Source organism: Dromiciops gliroides, chromosome 1, assembly GCF_019393635.1.
Source record: "Dromiciops gliroides isolate mDroGli1 chromosome 1, mDroGli1.pri, whole genome shotgun sequence".
Taxonomy (NCBI): Eukaryota; Metazoa; Chordata; class Mammalia; order Microbiotheria; family Microbiotheriidae; genus Dromiciops; species Dromiciops gliroides.
This window is the reverse complement of record NC_057861.1, coordinates 416,398,869-416,408,605: the sequence shown is the minus strand read 5'-3', so window position 1 is coordinate 416,408,605 and position 9,737 is coordinate 416,398,869. Positions and strand designations below refer to the sequence as shown.

The 9,737-nt window shown below is 38.9% G+C and overlaps 1 pseudogene; it reads right to left on the bottom strand.

Moving 5' to 3' along the window:
• Nucleotides 1-6,983: 6,983 nt before the first annotated feature.
• LOC122749911 lies at nt 6,984-8,392 on the bottom strand (annotated as a pseudogene).
• Nucleotides 8,393-9,737: the final 1,345 nt, after the last annotated feature.

The following is a 9,737-nucleotide window of genomic DNA, read 5'->3' as shown; positions in this document are numbered from 1 at the left end:
AATGGAACAATAATCAGAAATACTCAGACTTCATTTGAAGGTCTTTGTTTCCTATAGATCCTGGAGGAACTCCCTGCCCCCAAAAAAACCCTTCCATTGTTAGTCCCAAGCAAAATCCCAGGGCTATGATCTTGATTAGCTGCTCTGACCGCAAAAAAGAAGCAAACTGGGGCACCAGGTCTTTGTGGTGCTTAACATAGCACCAAGTCATGTGAGCTCCTTGATTGTAGGGACTGTCTAATTTTTTTTCTTTGTAGCCCCAGCAGCTATCCCAAGGTGTAGAACATGGTAGGTATTTGATAAATACTTGTAGAATTGATTTAATGCAGAAATGAGCTAAGAATAGGTTGTGGACACAATGATTTAAGATAATGTAGAATAAATCAGGTAGGAAGAGTTGTTCACTTTTTCTTGGTTACTTGGTGTCCTTCTTTGCCTAGACTGCTTCTGCTCTCTACCCTGAGAGGCAGTGTCATGGAGTGGATAGACACCTGGCTTCAATATTAACAAGGACTAGCTTCCAGCCCTGCTTCAGACCTACATACAGGTTGCATGAAACTGAGCATTTCACTCATCCTCCCAGCATTCTAGAAACAATAGGATGTATAAGTTTGGATGGGAGGAAAGGATCATATAGGCTCAAAGCATGGTTCATTGCAGTGGGGGCTTTGGGTAGACATAGAGAAGCATGAAGACAATGGGTACTGTGTGCTTTAAGGGTCCCCCAAAGAGAAAAAGAGGCTGAGAAGCACAAGAAGAATGCTGAAAATGAATGTGTCTACTTTGTGATTTTACCTGGGATCAAACCTGTCCTCAATCAGTGAACAGAAATGAAAAGCTTTCCATGCTATCTAATGTTTTAAAAACTGTAACACTCCTAAGATGTAACATATAATTAGAGGTAACTTGCTATGTAACAAATAATATGTCTGTGAAGGGCTTTGTGATGAGAAAACACTATTGAAATTTTATCTATTATTGGTTTTATGTTTAATAACAATAAATAAATAGTATTTATTATACAATTTATTACATAAGAAGTTATAACACAAATACATGAATGATCTGTGTCTTGGGCAGTGTAGAAAATTCCCTCTACCAGTCAGTCAATTGACATTTATTAAGCACCTATTCTGTGACAGGCACTATGCTAAGTACTGAGGGTACAAAGAAAGGCAAAAGATAGACTCTTTTGATCTCAAGGAATTCACAGTCTAATGGGGGAAGATGACATACAAACATCTATAGAGAGACAAACTATAGACATGACTTCAGCATTACCAGGAATTGGGAAAGCTTCTTGAGCAAGCTAGAATTTTATCTGGGACTTGAAGGAAACTAGAAGTTAGTGATGGGAAAGCAGGGAATTTTAGGCATGGGGGACAAGCCATTGAAAATGCTGGGAGCTTAAGGATGGACTGTCTTGTTTGAGGTGCATCAGGAAGGCCAATTTCAGAGTGTATAGAGGAGTGTAAGGTACAAGAAGAAAGGAAAGGGGAGGAGCAGGTTATGAAAGGCTTTTAGAGAATTTTATATTTGATCCTCAAGGTGATAAGAGAACTGCTGGAATGTACTGGGTAGGAGGGAGTCATGACATAGTTGGATCTGCATTTTAGGACAATAAGTTTGACTGCTGAACAATGAGAGAGGAGGGAGAGAGAAAAGAAGTACAATAGTTCAATTTACTTCAATTAAACAAAACATTTATAAAGTGACTTCTGCATATGAGGTACTATGCTATATACTGGGGATAGAAACACAACACTGAAAGTACTCTCCCTTCCATGACTTTATATTCTACTGGAGGGGGGGGAAACCATATACAGAGATGAATATTAAATATATACAGTACAATGTAAACACAAATAATTTGTTGGGAATTTAAGAAGTCACTGACAAAGGGGGATGAAAGAAAAACAATGATACAGCAAAGAAGGAATAGGGCCTCTGAGGAGCAAAAATGTCAGAGGGACCCTTTAGGGAACAGGTTAGGAAGGGGCAGGAAGACAAAAGGGATGGTCTCATCCAACACGATTGATTTTGTCACCTTTTGGACAGTGGAGTTGCTTCAATGCTTTGGGTACAATCTGTGTGATTATTGGTTCCTGGAACAACGGTATGCCCTCCCTCCTCAGTTTAATGTTTCTGCTGGCTGATTTTTCTTTCCATGTCAAAGTGCGATGGACCTCTAGTGTGAGCCATTTATTTACATGTTGAAATATAAGCATCCAATGTGAACTCTTAAGAGCCTGCTGTATCTCTGCACCTCTTAGGAAAGGCCTGACTTAGTCATTGGTACAATGGGGTATTCAGCCTGTCTGCAGGACAGATTGAAGAGAGGCCATTTAAAAAGAATAGAATTCCTCTTGGAGGGCCAGCTGTGTATCCAGGCAGCATTAGTCAGCTGTGTGAGAGATGGAATTAATGGCAGAGAGGAGCATCCAGGACAATAATATTCAAATGGATGGGTGCCATAAAGCATTTTAAATGGGTGAAAGGCAATATTCGAAATACTGAGGTCAAAAAGTTAGGAACATTACTGGCTCTGTTTTCCCCAGAACCTTAGTCACTTCTTGGCCAAGAGTAAATTTGAGAAAACTAGAACTTGGTACTAGATGGCAACCATATAGCTAAATGATGTATCTCTCTGCTAATTTGCCAAGGTGGAGGCCATACAAATACATATTTGAACCATGGGCAGCTGGATGCCTTGCAAATGTTCATCAGCAGTCACATATTGCAGTATGTGTCTTCATCTGAAACTGATCTAATACCCAGGGATCACTCAGGCAGGTTATGTCAGTGCCTCTTCTACTTTTAGGGGACAGCTGATGATTCTGGGAGACTCTCATGCCCTGTGTATTGTGTGTCAGAAGTAAAAGGAATGTGTTGTCCTACATTGTGATGATACCTGTACTTATGAGACTTATTAAGACTTATTGCTCTTTTGCATTGTCCAATGTGCAAAGATTCCTGGGAATTAGCATGAGCTGATCCAGATCCAGATCTGGATCCAAACTCAGATATCCCCTTCCCACTTCAGGGACACTTTTAATGCTTTAGCCAGTAATAATTCCAGATATATTTTTTTGTTTGGATTCATCTATTTGAAGGGGGAAAGGAATAAGTACTTATATAACACCTACTATGTTCCTGGTACTGTGCTAAGCACTATTTACATATTATCTCATTGGATCCTCATAGCAACCCTGGGAGGCAGAGTCTATTATTATTATTACCCCCATTTTACAGATGAGGAAACTAAGGTAATAACCAGAAGTTAAGTGACTTGCACAGTTAGTGTCTGAAACAAGATTTGAACTCAGGTCTTCCTGACACTCCAGGTCCAGGGCACTATCTACTGTACCACCAACCTGCCCAAAGCCCTTGACCCTAGGCATAGCACATGACACATTTCAAAAGAAGGGATAGGTCTTTCATTCTAAAGGTTGGGGTTGTGTCCTAGGTTCCTGCCAGAGAACTTCACTGAAAGTGCTACCCAGGTTCAACATCAATACACTAGGCAACCTCAGTGAAATTACGGCCCCAAGAAAGAAAGATGCAAGTGAACAAACTCCTATGTGTGGCTAGATTTTGTTTCTCCTGTTTATCTGTTTTGTTTTTGCTTTTGTTTTGCTTTGTGGGGCAATGAGGATTAAGTGACTTGCCCAGGGTCATACAGCTAGTAAGTGTCAAATATCTGAGATTAGATTTTAACTCAGATCCTCCTGAATCCAGGGCTGGTGCTTTATCCACTGCTCTACCTAGCTGTCCCTCTCCTGCTTATCTGAAGGCAGAGTATTCTTGTCTTAGTCATCTCTTCCCTATCCTCAACCTTCCTGTTTCCCACCAAACTGTAAATCCTTTGAAGATGGGTACATATTTATATTCTGTCTCAGGCCTCTCTAAATGACTTTCTAAACTGTGTCATTGATACAGGAGGTATCATAATCATCATATTGTCATCATTTCACTATCATCTCTAATCATATTTCTTTGCATCTTATCAAGGTTTATTGGCTCTTTCAGAGAGAGAGGTGAGGGAGAGAGCGAGAGTGAGAGAGCGAGCGAGCGAGCGAGAAAGGACTGTTTGCAAATTGGACAGTTTCAACATATAGACCACAATATACTTACTGTGTTAGTCAGATTATATTAGTCTCCCCACCTAACCCACCTATTTTGTATAAAACTTGAATGCAGATCATAATTGGTGTTATTTTTCAGTGTACACATATTCCTTTGAAAGTATATTTTACCTTTCAAATAGATCTAATTTTAGATGTGTGGCCTACATTTGGGGGTGGCCTATATTTTGAACAATGTGATAGGTCTTATAAGCCATTTGTGGAAAATAGTACATTTGAAAACAATTCAGATCTTTGAAATTGAATCTATTAAAAGATTGAATTTGTTAAAAGGATTCCAATGTAGTTGACTTGTTAAGGTTAATAATAATCATAATTGTTAACATAATAAATAACAATACCTTATGTTTACAGAGCCCTTTATGCTTTCAAAGTACAGAATAGTGTTTTAGGATTGAATTAAAGTGTTTAAGATTAATTTCCTTTAAAAATTTTCTTTTCATGCCATTTTGTTTGAATTAATTATGTTATTTTCAAGCTCCAAACCAAATTTTTCCAACTGTTTGGGTAGGTATTATCTGCCAGTCTACAAATAGGCCAGCCTGTTTACACATTGGTTTGTTTATTTGGGGGATGAAGAGGATATTGTGATTTAATCTTATTACTAAAGTAATGTGACTTTGCTAAAGCATGACCTCTAATAGTTATATCTCATATATCATATGTTGTCCTTTCTATTTAAAGGTGACTGATGTTGTTGTTTCCTATATATTTAAATGCTTGTGTGTGTGTGTGTGCGTTTTTAAAGATCAGCTTTCCTGTGATAATAGCTAACTTTTTATAGTGCTTTAAGGTTTGCAAATATTTTTATCCTCGTAACAACTATAGGAGATAGGGGTTATTATTAGCCCCATTTTATAGATCAGGAAAGTGAGACATACAGGTTAAGTGACTTGTCCATCATCACACAGCTTGGTAAATGCCTGAGGCAGTACTTAAACTGAGCTTTTCCAGACTTCAGACTCAGCCTTCTACTAAGTAGCTGCCTTCATGCTTTCTTACTTCTATTGAATTCCATTTGTTCATTTATTCATTCAATGAACATTTATTAGAGTACCAAATGGTGTAGACAGCAATTTTAGGTGCTAAAAGAGGCACAAAATTTGGATATGACACGGTTCCTATCGTCATGAAATAGGGAGTGGTTTCATTCTTTTTTAAACCAGTTTTTAAAATCTTTATTACTTCCCTCTTTGTTTTGAACCCAATGGGCATTTTCATAGCTAGCAGAATCCAACAAAAATGTAAAAGCAGCAGAATAAATAAAAAGAAATACATCTTGCCCAAGCCGAAGCCCTGGTTGTGAGCCTAAGAGAGCCCTTCTGCTCACAGAGGGAATGAGGAGTGACTCAGGCACAATTACTTTGACTGAAGATATGATATGAAGTAGCCGCCATCTTGTTTCTACAGGTTCATGTTCCCGTGAGAAGAACTGGTCAAATACAGGCCCCAAACTATGCTAACCTACAGGACCAAAGCAAAATGCAGTGAGGAGGGAACTTAATGTTTAGATGACTGAAAAACCATCCTGGTTCCCCCTCTCCCCAATCAATCTAAGCCCTTGGGCCTCAGGAAGTCTCACAGCCACCTTTAATAGTACAAGGGACATGAGGGAAGGCTTTGCTAGTTATTGTGTGAGAATCCAGCCTTGTGACTACTCTAGTTTATGCAGCCAGGCAGTAAAGTTTTTGTGTTGTTTGTTATTGTTGTCATTTGTGTTCAGGGAAGGAAACAACTTGGTGTTCCCAGTATGAGAATGAACAAATGCTAAAATATGCAATGAAGAGTGAGTCAACATATTGGGCTCCTAAATGCAGCCTCAAAACTGACTGTTCCCTCTTGGAAGATACCAGACCATGAGCCACACCTTCTCCGGCTGGGACAGCTGCCTCCTTAGCAGGGTGACAGTTATAGACACAGGACACATACCATATCCAATAGAGTGATAGCTCTAGGGGCAGGGATTTCCAAGGATATAGTATAACTATGCAGAAAGCTTTACTCACTCAAAATGTACAATAAACGTTTGATTCAGGGAACTGTCATCCCTTTTTCTTCACTGAAAGTGCTACTATAAGCAAAGAAGTATTAAACTATCTTACCAAAAATAACCACACACACATTGTGTTGGATTAGAATGCTATCTGTTCTCCATAGATTATCTAGTTTTTGTAAACAAAAAATACATCTCTGGTTAAATATATCTCAGGTTTGCAATCCTCATTCATGCATATAATAAATCTTTTGGAGAGCAATTCTCTTTATTTCTTAGCTCACTATGCCAATTTAAAATGTACCATTTGTACCTTCTTTGATGTGACTCTCCCAGGAAATTCCTTTTATACCTGTTTATTTTTATAAGAATGTCATCTTGTGCTTTGTTAATATCTTGGTTGATTTCAATGCATACTCCACAGAAAATAGGGTTTTTCTTTTCAAAATTAACTGTTTCTCCTGCTAATTCAGTATCTTGATATTTACAGTCTTTCAGTTGAGCAAAAAACTTCTGATTGAAGTATAAGATTATTAAAAATGGAAAATAACAGGACAGGAATCCATCCTTGCAAATTATATAACATTTTCACTTTCATATCTCAGAGAGAGATATTTAATAAATAAAACAAAGCATTTGAAAAAAGTTCATTAGATTCAAGTGCCAGAGAATCATTTGTATCCCTCACAGAATGTATTAAGAAAAGGTCCAATTTAGAATGTTTGTTCTGTCAAGAAATATATAACCCCCAATGTATAAAAATGGTCAATAATCTGCAATAGGTTTTTTCTATTATGTCCATTAGGAGTGACTGCTGCAAAACGCCTAATGGGAGAAGCTTTCATTTAATTTAGGTCTTTTGCTCAACAGCAGATTTTATCTGTGAAGTCTAAGTACTTGGTGTTTCCTCCTAGATCTTTTGTTAAGCTCTTTCCATCTTTAATTGTTGCAAAACAGGCTCTCTTGATCTTTGCCATGTGGTCATGCATCCCCATGTACCACTGCATCATCACAGCACTCAGAAGCAGGACAGTGGGATTGCCCATGCCCTTCCCAGCAATGTCCAGGGCTATTACATGAACTGAATCAAAGATTATGATTCCCTTGGTTCCAGTGTTTCCACTTGGTGTGATACCAAGACCCCTTATCATGCCAACACTTCTATCACTAAGGATGCCTCCACATAAGTTTGTTATCCCAAGAACATCAAACTGGGACAGATCTTGGTACCATATTCAAATGTACCATATCAAGGTACATCTCATTAAATTTAATATCTTTATAGTTTTCTGCAACTTTTCTGAACTTTTGGGGAAAAAAGTCCATCTCATGCATGATATTTGCTTTGTGCACAACAGTGATATTGCTTTAGTTAGGTTATTGTTGCTGGTATACTCAAAGGCAAATTTGGCAATACGTTTGGTTGCTTCTTCAGTGATGAATTTGTTACTCTGTACAACACCATCAACGATCACATGCTCAGTGCCACTGTATTGGCCTTTGGTGTTCTCCCAAATGATGACAATATTTACATCCATGCAATGGGTTTCCTAGCTGTCAATGGAAACACATGGCTGCACATTTTCACGAAGGACGAGAAGTTTTACAAGGCAGTAGATTAAAAGAAGGCCGTCCAGTTCCTATTGCTGTCTTTAAAGGGCCTCTCAGTCCCATCTTGTTTTTCGTCCATGGATTCTTTGGAATGATCCACTTTCCTCCAGGTCCTTTAATGGTGGAGACATTCCTCTCTTATCACTGAATGGATATTTTGGCAGTATCCAAAATCTTCATAACAGAAGCTGAGATTTCTGGTCTAATCCCATCTCCTGAGAATAAGGTCACTGTCTATATCTGTTTGGGGTTGCTAAAGCAACCAAGATACCTTCAGGATCTACTTGGCATGTGGGCTACTCAGGCCCTGGCTACTGCAGCAGATACCCAGACTCCCTTGGGTACCCAGGCACTGCTCCTCTGGTCCACTCCAGAAGCCTTGCCCTGGAAGCTTCATCCCCAGAGGAGGTGGGGAGTAATTTCATAAAATAGATAAATAGCAACAATTGTTTCTGTTCTGGCTAGAAACTTTCAGGGTCCTCCCCCTCCCCAAATGAGTCTTTTGTGGAGGCAAACTAGGCTGTCTTTTGCCTCAATTCTTACCTATCCTTTCACTACTGAGTGGGCATTGACTCAGACAAACTGAGACCTGGGAAAGACTTTAGCTTAAAAAGGCTAGGTCTCCCACTGCATCTGGGACCATCGTCACTTATTCTGACCTACGCCTTGCCACTGGATTTCAATGACACTAGGGAAGAAAGGGAGGCTGATGACTTGCACAACCTTCTCTCCCTTAAATTCAATTAACTTGGAAGTAAAGACAAAGGAAGTAAAAAGGAAGTAAAACCTCCTGATGTTATTGGTTCTCTTCGAGAACAAAGGCTGAACAACAACAGCAATACTAATACAAAATAATATATGTTAAGTGCATTCAGGATTTGCAAAAATAAATGGTATGTGAAGCTTGAAGGGAATTAGGAGGTTTAGGATATTAGAACAGGAAGGGTCATTTAGCTAAAAGGTAGTTTAGCTTAACTGCCTCATTTCTCGAATGGGAACACTAAAGTGAAGACCAAGCAGGGAAGGCACTGGCCTCAGGTCACACAAGTAGTCAATGGGGAAGCTGGCAATTGAGACCAAGGCTTCTTTTTTTTTTTTTTTTTTTGGCTTTTTTTTTTTTGAGATATTTTATTTTTTCCGTTACATGTAAAGATAGTTCTCAACTTTTGTTTATACATGCTTTACACTTTCAGATTTTTCTCCCTCCCTCCCTCCCCTCCCTCCCCCCTCCCCTAGACAGCAGGTAATCTGATATAGGTTATATCTATATATATCTATACATATACATATAGATATATATATACACACACATATATATACACATAATAACATTAATCCTATTTCTGCATTAATCCTGTTACAAGAGAAAGAATCAGAGCAGTGATGCAAAACCTCAAAATAGAAAAAAAAAACAACAGCACCCAAAACAAAAGAAATAATATGGTTCAATCAGCATCTATACTCCACAGTTCTTTCTTTCTTTTTTTTTCTTGGATTTGGAGATCCTCTTCTATCATGAGTTCCCTGGAACTCTTCTGTACCATTGCATTGGTGAGAAGAATATAGTCCATCACAGTAGGTCAACACTCAATGTTGATGATACTGTGTACAATGTTCTTCTGGTTCTGCTCATCTCACTCATCATCAGCTCACGTAAGACCCTCCAGGTTTCTCTGAACTCTTCCTGCTCATCATTTCTTACAGCACAATAGTATTCCATTGTATTCATATACCACAACTTGTCCAGCCATTCCCCAATTGATGGGCACCCCCTCAACTTCCAATTCCTTGCTACCACGTAAAGAGCAGCTATAAATATTTTTGTACATGTGGGTCCCTTTCCCCCTTCCATGATTTCTTTGGGCAAAAGACCTAAAAGTGGGATTGCTGGGTCAAAGGGTATGCACAGCTTTATCGCCCTTTGGGCATAATTCCAAATTGCTCTCCAGAATGGTTGGATCAGCTCACAGCTCCACCAACAATGCATT